Below are 12,659 nucleotides of genomic sequence, written 5' to 3'. Positions count from 1 at the left end.
TTTCCAGCCGAACACCTGGAAGAGGAAGGAATTTAATTGAAGATAAATGTGGAAGGAGATTAGAGGCTTGTTGTGGTTGGCAGGTTAACACGCGGTGTTGGCATGATAGGTGTCAGAAGGCAGGAAGGAAAAGGTCCGAAAATTTGTCGAGAAAAACATTAAGAGATTTCCAGAAATTATTTTGGCATTCATGGGGGTAAATGATTTAAAAAGAAGAAAATCTGGAATATTTCCATCTTGGTATAATCTGTGTGTTCGTGTTGACTTTTTCTTGTCACAAGTTGTATTGCTGTGGTTGTCATAACTATTAATATAGTTTCTATAATTATCATCCTTGTTGTTTTTAGTCAACATCTTCGTCCTCGTCCTCGTAGTCTCTCTTTCTCGTTGTCATTGTCTCCATTTTCATCATCGTCGTCGTGGTTTGAGTACATAAAACAAAGAAGCCATATTAGGATGCAACTATTATGACATTTCTTGGTCGCTCTTAGGCTGAACAAAATCGTCTAGAGGTACTCAAGACAAAATGTTCAAAGATAACGCGGGGACTTCAAGGATTGGGACTTGTTAACCCTTTAGCTCACAAAGGCCACTCAAGTTGAATGAAGTTGTCTGGTGATGACCACAACAAAATATTCAGGGATGACATGGAGTTGCCGACGCTTAGAGTTAACTCTTGACATGCCTGATTAGCATTTATTCTGGCTAACGCCAAGCAATTCTATTAATCATAAACGCAGGTATGAGCCAAAATGGGATCTTCATCTGGAGGTATGTGAATATCTACATATTGGATTTTGTTATTTTGCATTACATTTCATTTATATATTTAGTTTATTTGTTTTTAGTTTGGGTTTATTTCATTGTTTTATTTATTCATACATGTATTTATTTATTTATTCAACAATTGATTGATTTGTTTATTAGTTTATTTATCTATATATATGATAATTTAATAATTTATCTATGTGTTCATTTATCTGTTTATTCATCTGTTTATTACTAATCTATTTATATATATATATGATAATTTCATCATTTATGTGTTCATTTATCTGTTTATTCATCTGTTTATTACTAATCTATTTATCTATTTATGTAACCAGTTGATTATTTAATGGCAGTCTCGTGAAAAGGACACAAACATATGAACTCGAGGACGCGAGCCGAGTCCGCTCAGCACCAGACCACTACATCCCCGGGAAGGCCGAAGGACGGACTGGGCTCTGAGGCTGAGGTCACAAAGGGTCACACAAGGTCAAATATGCAAAAGGGCCGTGACAGAGACAGATACGTACATAAAAGAAAATGACGATAATATTGAAAAAAAATAGTTTGTCTCGTGAGTTACTCTTAAGGCTAGGAGGAGGGTCAGCTATGCAATGTGACGTCTGGTTTGTTGATCATTTTGATTATAAATCGATATAACGCGATGTAATGACGACAGCATGATATTAGATCGAATTTATAACATCGAAATAATAAGTTGCCTTATATTGGTGCATTTGGCCTGATCGAAACAAAATAAAAAAGACGAAAACATAAAAGAAAAAGGAAAGAAAAAATATCATAAATAGACAAGGAAATATTATAACGATAAGGTAAAAAAATTATTTTTGTCTTTCAGATAAAAACAATCGAGAAAAAAAGAGGAAGAAATATGAGCTAATAATAACGATGGATCTGCTGTCAAGGAGCTAAGGTCTCTCGCCGAGTGCCCTAAGGTCGCTCGGAGCCATAACAGATAAACGCGAAGCCAAGACGTCAAGACGTCATTAAAAGTGATATCACACTCTGTGATATCAGAATATAACGTCACACAAAAAGTGATCACAGCCAGTGATTTCTGACTCAATGATATGACGTGACGTGACAAGACGCAATATGCTGTGACGTCATAACCAATGATGCCATACCTTATGACGTCATACCATGTGACATCACACCCTATGATGTCAAAAACGCCATATCTCTCGACGTATAGCACGGTATGATGTATATGACACCACATTTTGGCATGCAAATACCCCATGACGTCAGTGACAGAAAAACGAAGGCGAAAAATGACGTGACAGGATGGCTATGCAATATGCGAGACCTAACTGTCAGGACCCGTGGGCTACATAGGGTCTCCATGGGGCACCCGAAGGACGAACGATTGTGAATACAGGCCAGACCGAGGATGGCCCTGTCTTCGCCGTCATAGCCCTGGGCGACTCGACGCAGCTTGTTACATTTGAGTTAATGATATCAGGTTGGAATTTTGATGAACGAGCGATGCAAACGAACGAATATTAATGATTAGAAGGGTTCGGAACGGAGGAGGAGGAGGGAGAGGTTTGGAGAAGACGAAAGAAGATAAGGATAGAAGAGGAAGAGTAGGAGGAAAAAGAAGAGGAAAAGAAGGAAGAAGAGAGAGATGAGGAGAGGTGAAAAGGAATAAAATGAAGAAAGTCAGGAGAATGAAATGAAAGAGAGGGAGGAGGAGAAGGAGGAAAGTGGAAGAAAGGGAAAGAAGAAGGAGAAAAGAAGAAGAGAAGGAAGGAAAGAGGAGGAACACGAAGACCAAGAGAAAGAGGGACAGGTAGGATGGATGAGAAGACATCAATATATGATGATCAGGAGGAAAAATGAGGATGAGTAAAAAAAGAAAATGAGGAGGAGAGAGATGAGGGAGGGATGGGAAGGAGAGGAAAAAAATAAAAGGGAAGATGGGGAGCGGTAAGTAATGCAGGAGACAAATGGAATGACCATTGACGATGGCAGGTTGGGAAAGGGGAATAGGTCCCAGTGGTGGTGGTGGTGGTGGTGGTGGTGGGGACTTTTTCTGTCATCCTGGTGGTGGCAGTCCCACCCTTACTTCTGTTGTTGATGTTCGTTGTATGTGGGTGATAATGGTGGTAGTGGTGGTGGCCATGGTTGTGGTGAGAGTGGTGGTAATAGCTGTATTAATGATGGTGGCAGTGGTAGTGGAACTGATGGAGATGGCGGATGTGGTGATGATAGTAGGTTGTGGTGGTGGTGGGGTTGGGGCTCAGGAGGAAGAGGAAGAAGAAAAGAAAGAAGAGGAACAGCGATGATGATGATGATAGCGATGGTAACGATGATGATGACGATGGTGACGATGATGATGGTGACAGTGGTGACGACGATGATGGTGACGATGGTGAAGATGGCGATGATGAAGATGGTGGTGACGATGATGGTGACGATGATAACAGTGGTAGTAATGATGATGGTGACGATGATGATGATGACGATGATGATGGTGAAAATGATGATAATGGTGATGGTGACGATGATGATGATGGTGACGATGATGATGGTGACGATGATGATGATGACGGTGATAATGATGATGATGATGATGATGATGATGGTGACGATGATGACGGTGATGATGATGATGATGATGATGTGGATGATGATGACGATGATGATGGGAATGGGAATGGGAGAGGGAATGAAAAAAAGGAATGGATAAGAAAGGGGCAGGTCGGAACCGAGAGGGAAATAGAAGGAAATATGAGGAAGTGGGTAATGACAACGTGTTCACGTTATGGACGTAATGATTATCAATATATTTATTTTGTCATTATGTTCATGTGTATCAGTTATATTTTTTCTTGATAATCAATGTATTTTCTATACAATATTTTTTTTCAGGAGAGACATCAGACTATTAATGGTAAGATAGTAGTGTAACTACATTTGTTTCTGCTATTGCAATCGTTAAAATACACTTCATAATTCATGTATAATGTATTGCTGTAATCCTTTACGAATGATTATTTATTCTCTTACATTTTTTATCGTAACGATATTACTTCAGTTTAGTTACCCAGTTACTATTGTTCACGGTGCAACCAGGGATGTTTTTGCTATCATTTTATTTTATCATTTCATTTTATTATTATCATTATTCCCTCGGTTCTGTTTCCATTGTTACTTCTCAAGTTTCTCACAGATGTGTTTACTTTTGGTTTTCTTAATTGTTCTGGTGTTTCTTCCCCTATGTTTCTTCATTAGTGTGTAATTTTTACTTTTCTTTATAGATGCTGTTTCACTGGTGTTTTTATATAGTTTATTTAATTCCTGTGTTGGTATTTCTTATTATAATTTTTTTATGTTTTAAGGTGATAGTTTCTTTGTAAGCTTTTTCCATTTCGTGTTTTCTTTTTCTTTTTTATCTTCTTATTTTTCATATTTCTATAATCTATTTTACTTTTGTATAATTGCTTTTCAACGTTTTTTTTTCCAGTGGAGTGTTTTTCTATGGTGCTCTCCACTGATAATTTCCTTTGTATTAAGTAAGACTGTTGGAGACGTGAACTGGAGGAAGAATCTCTTTTCCGTACTTTACAAATCCTAGAAATGATATCTGGTTTCAGTACACAAACGGAACGGTGAGGTGGGCATTGCTTGGCGGTGTTCTGGTTGGTATGAGAATGAAAAGGAAGAATCTGGTACATATTAAGCCTAATCCCTTGACCACGGTACTCCACAAAGACTGATAAGGTCATCTGGCGTCAATGTCCCGAAGAGATTAAAAAAAAAAGGACAAAGGATTTTTTCCTCATTATCAAATAATTAATTATAAATTATTAATTAGTTACTCATCAATAATTGATTAATTCGTTTCTAGTCGATTAGGCAATACTTTATTCATAATTTGTTTTAATGATACAGTTAAGGACTCGAATATTTTGGTTGCTCTTCTTTTGTATTCCATAGTATGTGGTATGTGGTAGATCTACCCTCGATCCCGTCCCACGATTATTAAGAGTAACTCGACCTCGGTGACAGTCACTTACTCTCAGCCCATGGACAACCCTAACGACTTCGGCCACAGCTAAGCGCCTCCTGCCGTAACCTCCTCAGTCTTTTATTAGTATTAACTTTATCCTTTCACTATTGTGACAATGTAGTCATTTAAATCTTAGCTACAGGGAGAGCACCATCTATGAAGAGGAACAGATTTTTTTTTATCACAATTAAAATAGGAGGAGAAAGGACCATCCGGTACGAAAGGGGTAATTGAGATGAACTATAATACCTTCACTATGGAGGGAGATGTCACAGAGATGAATAGAATAGGTGAGGGGCCTACGCCAGGAGGCGCGTTGCTGCGGCCGAAGCCGTCACCTTTACCCTTTTGTACTTGGACTGCTGGGGCAGGTGACAGCCACTGCTGGGAATCCGAGGGAAGTACGGGATTCGAACCAACAACTGAACGAATACGAAACCAGCGCGCTTTTGATTACGCATGGGTGAAGAGCATAGCCTGTTGGAAAACATAAAAAAACAACACCTTGAATGGAATGTTCTCAGGAAGGGATGGGAGTGAAGTTGGAAGTGGTGGTGATGATGATGGTGGTGGTGATGGTGAAGGTGGTGGAGGTGGTGATGGTGGTGGTGATGGTGACTGTGGTGATGGTAGTATTTGTGATGATGGTGAAGGTGGAGGTGGTGATGGTGGTGATGGTGGAGGTGGTGGTGATGGTGATTACGGTGGTAATGGTGGTGGTGATGGTTGAATTGATGGTGATGGTGGGATTGGTGGTGATGGTGATGGTGGTGGTAACGATGCTGGTGATGATGATGGTGATGGTGGTATTGTGGTATTGGTGGTGATCGTGAAGGTGGAGGTGGTGATGGATGTGGAGGCAGTGTTGGTGGTGACGTATTGTCCTCCGGCAGATAACAACGTTAATTAGGTCGTTGGCGAAACTTGTGACTGTTAAATGCTTTTTTGATAAATGACGATAAGAGTTGAAAGTTGATGGATGAGTTGTTAAACGTAAAGTGGCTTGTGGCAAGTGACAGATGACGTTTGGAAAGAGACAAGTGAAGGACATGCTGCAGGTGATAAGCGGAAGTGACAAACGATAAAAAAGCGTTTGATATATGAGAAGCGACAAGTGACAAGTGGCATCAAATCGAGTGACAAGAAGTAATTGACATGTGACAAATGGCAGGAAGTATTTGACATGACAAGTGACAAGAAACCTGTGACAACAGATAAATGATATGTCATATATGTAACAATTGGCAAAAGGTAATTATTAAGGCATTAGTAACAAGTGATAAAGGGCAAATGGTGAATGATCAGAGATAAGCCTTAAAATATGATTGACAAAATACGTGCCAAGTGATGAGTGCAAAGTGATGAATACCAATCAATGTATCTCAAGTGATGAGTGACGAGGGGTGAGAGCTAAAGTGATGAGCGGCAAGAGATGATTTGCAAGTGATGCGAGCTAAGTGATGAGTGACAAGTGATGAGTGGAAAGTGATGGGTGGCAAGTGATGAGTGACAAATGATGAGTAACAAATTATGAGTGACAAGTGATGAATGACAAGTGGTGAGTGACAAGTGATGAATGACATGCGAAGAATGACACGTGATGAATGACAAGTGATAAATGACAAGTGATGACATGTGATGAGTGACAGGTGATGGGTGGCATGTGATGAGTAACAAGTGATGAGTGACAAGTGATCAGTGGCAATTGGTGAGTGACAAGTGATGAAAGGCAAGGGTTGAGGTGCAGTTCGTGAATGACAAGGGACAAGCGACAAGGACTAAACAACAAATGAAGAATTGAGAAGTCTCAGTACTCACTCACTCACTCATCCACTCTTGTCTATCTATCCATTTCTGATATTCATCTCCTTGATAATCAATGTATCCATCTATTCTATTTCTTTTTATCCATTTATTTATTTATTCGTTCATCTAATTATTTGTTTATCTATCTACATCTGTTTACTCATTTGTTCTTTGTTTATTAATCTTTTTTTCTGTTTTTATTTGTTTCCCTGTTCTTAATTTAATTATGCATTTATCTATTTATTCATTCAATCGATTAATGAATGAATGAATGAATGAAATAGTTAACTAATTAATTCAATTGTTTATCTACATATTGGTTATTTGTTTATCTATTTATTTATTCATTTATCTATCTATAATATCGTATTCAGTACGACATAGCATTAACGCTTTCTTGTGAAGTGATCTTTACAATAGCTTCAGCTCATTCGTGAGAGATCCTGTGTCTGTGAGAGGTTTACGCCCTTGTAACTGATCATTTTCCTCCTGAGGTGAAATCTTTCAACCCCCCCCAAAAAAAAAAAAAAAAAAAAAAAAAAAAAAAAAAAAAAAAAATCTAGGACAAACAAGTAACCCCTGCAATATATTTTCCTTCAAACACTCATAAAGAAAATCGGAAAATACTCTTTAGTCAAATAGACTTTTCGTCAAATACTCTTAAAAAAAAAAAAAAAAAAAAAAAAAATACTCTTTTCGTCAAATGCTCCCAAAAGCAAACCGAGTTGGTAAAATACCCCCCAGAAACGGACACACGTTCGTAAAATGCCCCTCTGAGAATCTCACCACTTAAGGGATAATGAGTAAATCCTTCGAGATCTTGTGCCCCCCCTCCCCCTCCCCCCTACACTCATCCATTTCTTCCTCTTCCCTCTCACTTTCAATCCTGTTGGCCCTTGCCTTTCTTTGTTTCCTTTCCTAACCTTTTTTCCTATCCGCTCCTCTTCTCTCGTCCTTCTCTCCTCCCTTTGCTTTTCTCCTCCTCTCTACTCTTCTCCCCACCTCCTCTCTCTCCTCTCTCTCCTCTCTCCTCACATTCCTCTCTCTTAATATCCTCCCCTTTTCACATTGTATCCTCTCACTTCTCTTCTCTCTCACTTCTCTCCTATCTCACTTCTGCCCTCCCTCTTCACTTCTCTTCTCTCTTCCTATCTCCTCTCTCTTTTCGTCTCCTCTCTCTTGCCCTCCTCTCTTCCTCTTTTCCCCTCTCCTTCTCTTCCCTTTCCCGTTCTGTTGGCCCTCTCCATGTCCTCCAATCTCCTTAACTTTTCTTCTCCCTATCTTCCCCTCCCACACACTTCCTCTCCCCTTCTCTTCCCCTTCCCCTCTCTTCCACCCCCCCTCTCTTCCCCTCCCATTCTCTTCCTCTCACCCTTGCTTCCCCTCATCCTCTCTTCCCCTCACCCTCTCTTCCCCTCACCCTCTCACCCTTCTCCCTCTCTTCCCCTTCCCCTTTCTTCCACTCCCCCTCTCTTCCCTCCCATTCTCTTCCTCTCCCCCTCTCTTTCTCTTCCCCTCTCTTCTCCTTCCCATCTCTTCCTCTCACCCTCGCTTCCCCTCATCCTCTCTTCCCCTCACCCTCTCCCCCCTTCTCCCTCTTCCCCTTCTCCCTCTCTTCTCCTCACATTCTCTTTCCCTCACCTTCTCTTCCTCTCACCCTCTCTACCTTTCATCCTCCCTTCCCCTAACCCTCTCTTCCTCTGGCCCTCTCCCCTTTCTCCCTCTCATCCCCTCCCCCTCTCTTCCCCTCACCCCCTCTTTCCCTCACCCTCTCTTTCCCTCACCCTCTCTCCTCACCCTCTCTTTCCCTCACCTCTTTCCCTCACCCTCTCTTTCCCTCACCCTCTCTTCCCATCACCCTCTCTTACCCTTCCCCTCTCATCCTCTCCCCCTTTCTTCCCATCATCCTCTCTTCCCCTCTCCCTCTCTTCCTCTCTCTCTCTCTCTCTCTCTCTCTCTCTTACTCCCTCTCCTTCTCTTACCCCCCCTCTCTCTCTTTCTCCTTCACCCCCTTCCCTTTCCCTTTCCCGCCTTTCCCGATCACTCTCCTCCCCTTCATTTCCCCCCTCCCTTTCTTCTTCTCTCTCGTCCTCTCTCCCTCTTTTCTTCTCTGCACCTAATCCTCTCTTCCCGTCTTCTCCTCTTCCCCTTTTCACCTCTTCTCTTCTTCCGACTCTTCCCCGCTTCTCCTATTCCACTCTTCGCCTCTTCTCTTCTCCTTTTCCTCTATTCTAATCTTCCTCTCTTCCCTTCTTCCTCTCTTCCTTTCTTCATTTCTTCATCCCTTCACTTCTTTATCCTTTCATTCCTTCATCCCTTCATCTCCTCACCCCCCTCTTTCTCTCTCTCTCTTCTTCCTCTCTTTCTCTCTCTCCTTCCTCTTTTTCTCTCTCTTTCCTCTCTTTCTCTTTGCCTCTCTTCTTTTTCCCACTTCTTTCAGTCGCCAGCACTAATGGAAGACATAACAGAAAATATCAGTATTTATAACATGACAATGATACCAATAAAGCAGCAATAATAACACCAGTAGCTATGACGATAAAAATCTCAAAAAAGTCATTTCGACAAAAACTACCAATGGCAGTACCGGATAAAAACATCTCCAATTTTTGTCTTGATAATTCTACTACCATTAGCAATAAATAACTGGAAATAACTGTGATTGTATGCTTGATCCTGCGGTCTCCCAATATATCCTCAGTGTCGCTACTATTACTCACTTCTCCCAAGAGCTCCTCTCGGGAAAATCCGAGAACGGTGAGGCTCTATAAATCGCCTTCCGTCTCATAACGTATCGTGACAAATGGTACTAACCACTCCTCAACCCCACCAGCCTCTCCCCCCTCCCTCCTTCTCCTTCTCTCCCCCTCCCTCCTTCCCCTCTCACCCTCCCTCCTTCCCCTCTCACCCTCCCTCCTTCTCCTCCTCCGCACCCCTCCTTCTCCTCTCACCCTCCCTCCTTCCCCTCTTCCCCTCTCTCCTTCTCCTTTCCCCACCCGTCCTTTTCTTCTCCCCATCCCTCCTTCCCCTCTCCCCCTCCCTCCTGCTCACCCTCTCCCCTCTCTCTCTCTCCTTCCCCCTCCTTTTGCTCCCCCCTCCCTCCTTTCCCTCCCCCCTCCTTTCCCTCCCCCTCCTTTCCCTCCCCCTCCTTTCCCTCCCCCTCCTTTCCCTCTCCCCCTCCCTCCTTTCCCCCTTTCAGCCCCCTCCTCTCCTCTCCCCCCTCTTCCCCCTCTCCTCTCACCTCATCTCCTCTCCCCTACTCTCCCCTTCTCTCCTCTCCTCTCCCCTTCTCTCCTCTCCTCTCCCCTTCTCTCCTCTCCTTTCACTCTTCTCCCCTTCTCTTCTCTCCTCTCCTTCCTTTCTTTTTCCTTCTTCCCTCCTCTCTTCTTACCTCTCTCCTCTCTCATGCCTTCTTTCCTTTTTCCCTCCTCTTTCCTTCCTTCCCTCCTCTCCTCACCCACAACTTCTCTCCTCATTCCTTTTCTCTCATCCCTCTTCTCTTTTTTCCTCATCTCCACTTTCGTCCTCTCCTCTTTTCTCTCTCCCCTTAACAACAACAATAACACTCTCCTCTTCTCTCCTCTCCTCTCACCTCCTCTCCCTTTTCTCTCTTCTCCTCCTTCATTCGCTTATTTTATCTTTGTACTTTTGTCTATTTTTTTTCTGTGTTCATTTTTAGTTCTTTGTATGTTTGTCTTCGTCCCTTTACATATCCCCTACGCCTTGTATGTTTCCATGTTGATGTTCGTCTAGGTTTCCTTCTAAACACTTCTGTCTCTCTTTTATATTCTATCTGTCTGTCTATTATTTATTTTTCAACTCTTTTATGTGTCTCTCTGTTCGTCTGTCAATGTTCATATCCACGATTTCCTTTTTGTCAGTTTCTCCTATCTGGCAGTCCCTTCTCTTTGTCTTTTGTATGCTTCTCTTGCCAAAATACTTTATATGTGACTACACGTCTGTTGTCTTTCCTCTTGTTTCTATGCCTCTGTCACCTTTTCTTGTGTCTCCCTTTCTCTCTGTGTTTGTCTGTCTTCCCTTTCGGTCTGTTTATCTTTCTCCTTGTTTGTGTGTCTGCAAGCCTACCTGTCTGCCTCTTTCCTTGTCTGTCTATTTGCCTGCTTCTCTGCCTGTGTATGTGACTACCTGCCTACCTGCCTGCCTACCTGTCTATCTCTCTGTTCCCCTGTCCACCCTAACTTTCTGTCTCTTCTCCAGCATCTATGACCGTCTGGAGGCCGTGTACCTGAGGCCGGCCGGGGACTGTAATGATATTTTCCGTTCGTATATATGCCTGAGCTTGTTTTCCTCCTGTACCTGAGGCCATATTGCATTTACTTCTGCCCGCAGGTCCTTAGTCCGCCCTGCATCTTGAGTAACATTTCTCTGCTGCCCCAATGCTTGCCCGTCTGTCTGTATGTATGTCTGCATGTACTGTATGTCTACACCTATGTGCTGTATATACATGTGTGTAAATATGTGCGTGTGTATATGTATTTATATATGCATGTACGTACGTATGCATGTATGTGTGTATTAGTATGTGTGTAAGGGTGTATTTATGTATGTATACATGTATGTATGTGTGTGTGTAAGGGTGTATTTATGTATGTATACATGTATGTATGTGTGTGTGTATGTATGTATATATGTATTTCGAGTGCTTTTCTGTCTACTTGTCTGCCTGTCTGCCTAACACTAGGTTTACGTTTTAAACAACTTTTCTGGTTGCTTGTCTATTTGGCAGTCTGGTTCCCTATCTGCCAGCTTCAGCATTTGCTTGTCTGCCATTTTTTTCTTCCATATATGCCAGTCTTTGGGAATTAGTTTTGTCTATTTGATTTTACATCCTCTTTCTGTCTGTTTGAGTTACATTCTGTCTTTTTGCCTGTCTCTTTATTTCGGCACTTTTTGTCCGAGTGTCAGTGTTTCCTTGTTTTTATAATAGAGTTTATTCAGTAACTTAATATTCTTGCCTTGAATTGGCTGCCTGTTTATATATCTTGCTATCAAAATTAGAAATAAATTATTATAGCTTATGGTCTTTTTATCATTTATTCTAGTTTTTGTATAATTATTTTGTTTACACACACGCATGGGCGCAAGCACACACGAGCGCACGCACGCACACACATACAAACACGCACGCACACACACACACACACACACACACACACACACACACACACACACACACACACACACACACACACACACACACACACACACACACACACACACACACACACACGACACCACGAGCATAGCTCCCCTTCCCGTAAGATACAACTAGGTAAATACAACTAGGTAAATACACACACACACACACACACACACACACACACACACATATACATACAAGGACTTCCATTCAGGCCATATCAAGGAGAGTTACAAAGATAGAGAAAGAGATAGAGTGGGAGAGGGAGTGAAAGGTTTAGAATTATTTTTTTATTCATAGGCAAATAAAATCCTTTCGACTTTCCATTGAATGGAAACGAAAGGGAGAGGAGGTGAGAGAATTTTTATTCGTAGGCAAATACAATCCCGCCAGTCTTACAATGAATATTTTTTACTCGAATCCCCCCATTTTCATTGTTTCGCCTGTTTTTGTTCATAGGTAACTCTATTCCCGCCTTTTCATGCTTCTATTTGTCCAGTTTCCCATTCTCTCCTGTCTTTCACCCCGTTTTCTTTTAGTCCTCTTTATCTTGACTTTTCTTTGTATGTTCCTTTCGTGTTCATTGTTTCTTTATTTCATACTTTTAATCTTCTTCCATCTTCACTTGGGTTTTTCTGGCTCCTCCACGTTTCCTATGGTCCCCTCCTCCTCTCCTCCTCCTCCTCCTCCTCCTCCTCCTCCACCTCCTCCTCTCTCTCTCTCTCTCTCTCTATCTATCTATCTATCTCTCTCTCTCTCTCTCTCTCTCTCTCTCTCTCTCTCTCTCTCTCTCTCTCTCTCTCTCTCTCTCTCTCTCTCTCTCTCTCTCTTCATTTTCCCGCTGTTTTCGGGGTATCATAGAGATTAGCAAAATCATCTGTTGGC

The sequence above is a fragment of the Oratosquilla oratoria genome, chromosome 3 (assembly GCF_046742065.1).
Source record: "Oratosquilla oratoria isolate Oo_2021 chromosome 3, ASM4674206v1, whole genome shotgun sequence".
Classification (NCBI taxonomy): Eukaryota; Metazoa; Arthropoda; class Malacostraca; order Stomatopoda; family Squillidae; genus Oratosquilla; species Oratosquilla oratoria.
The sequence above is the reverse complement of the archived record's forward strand: the minus strand, read 5'-3'. Positions refer to the sequence as shown.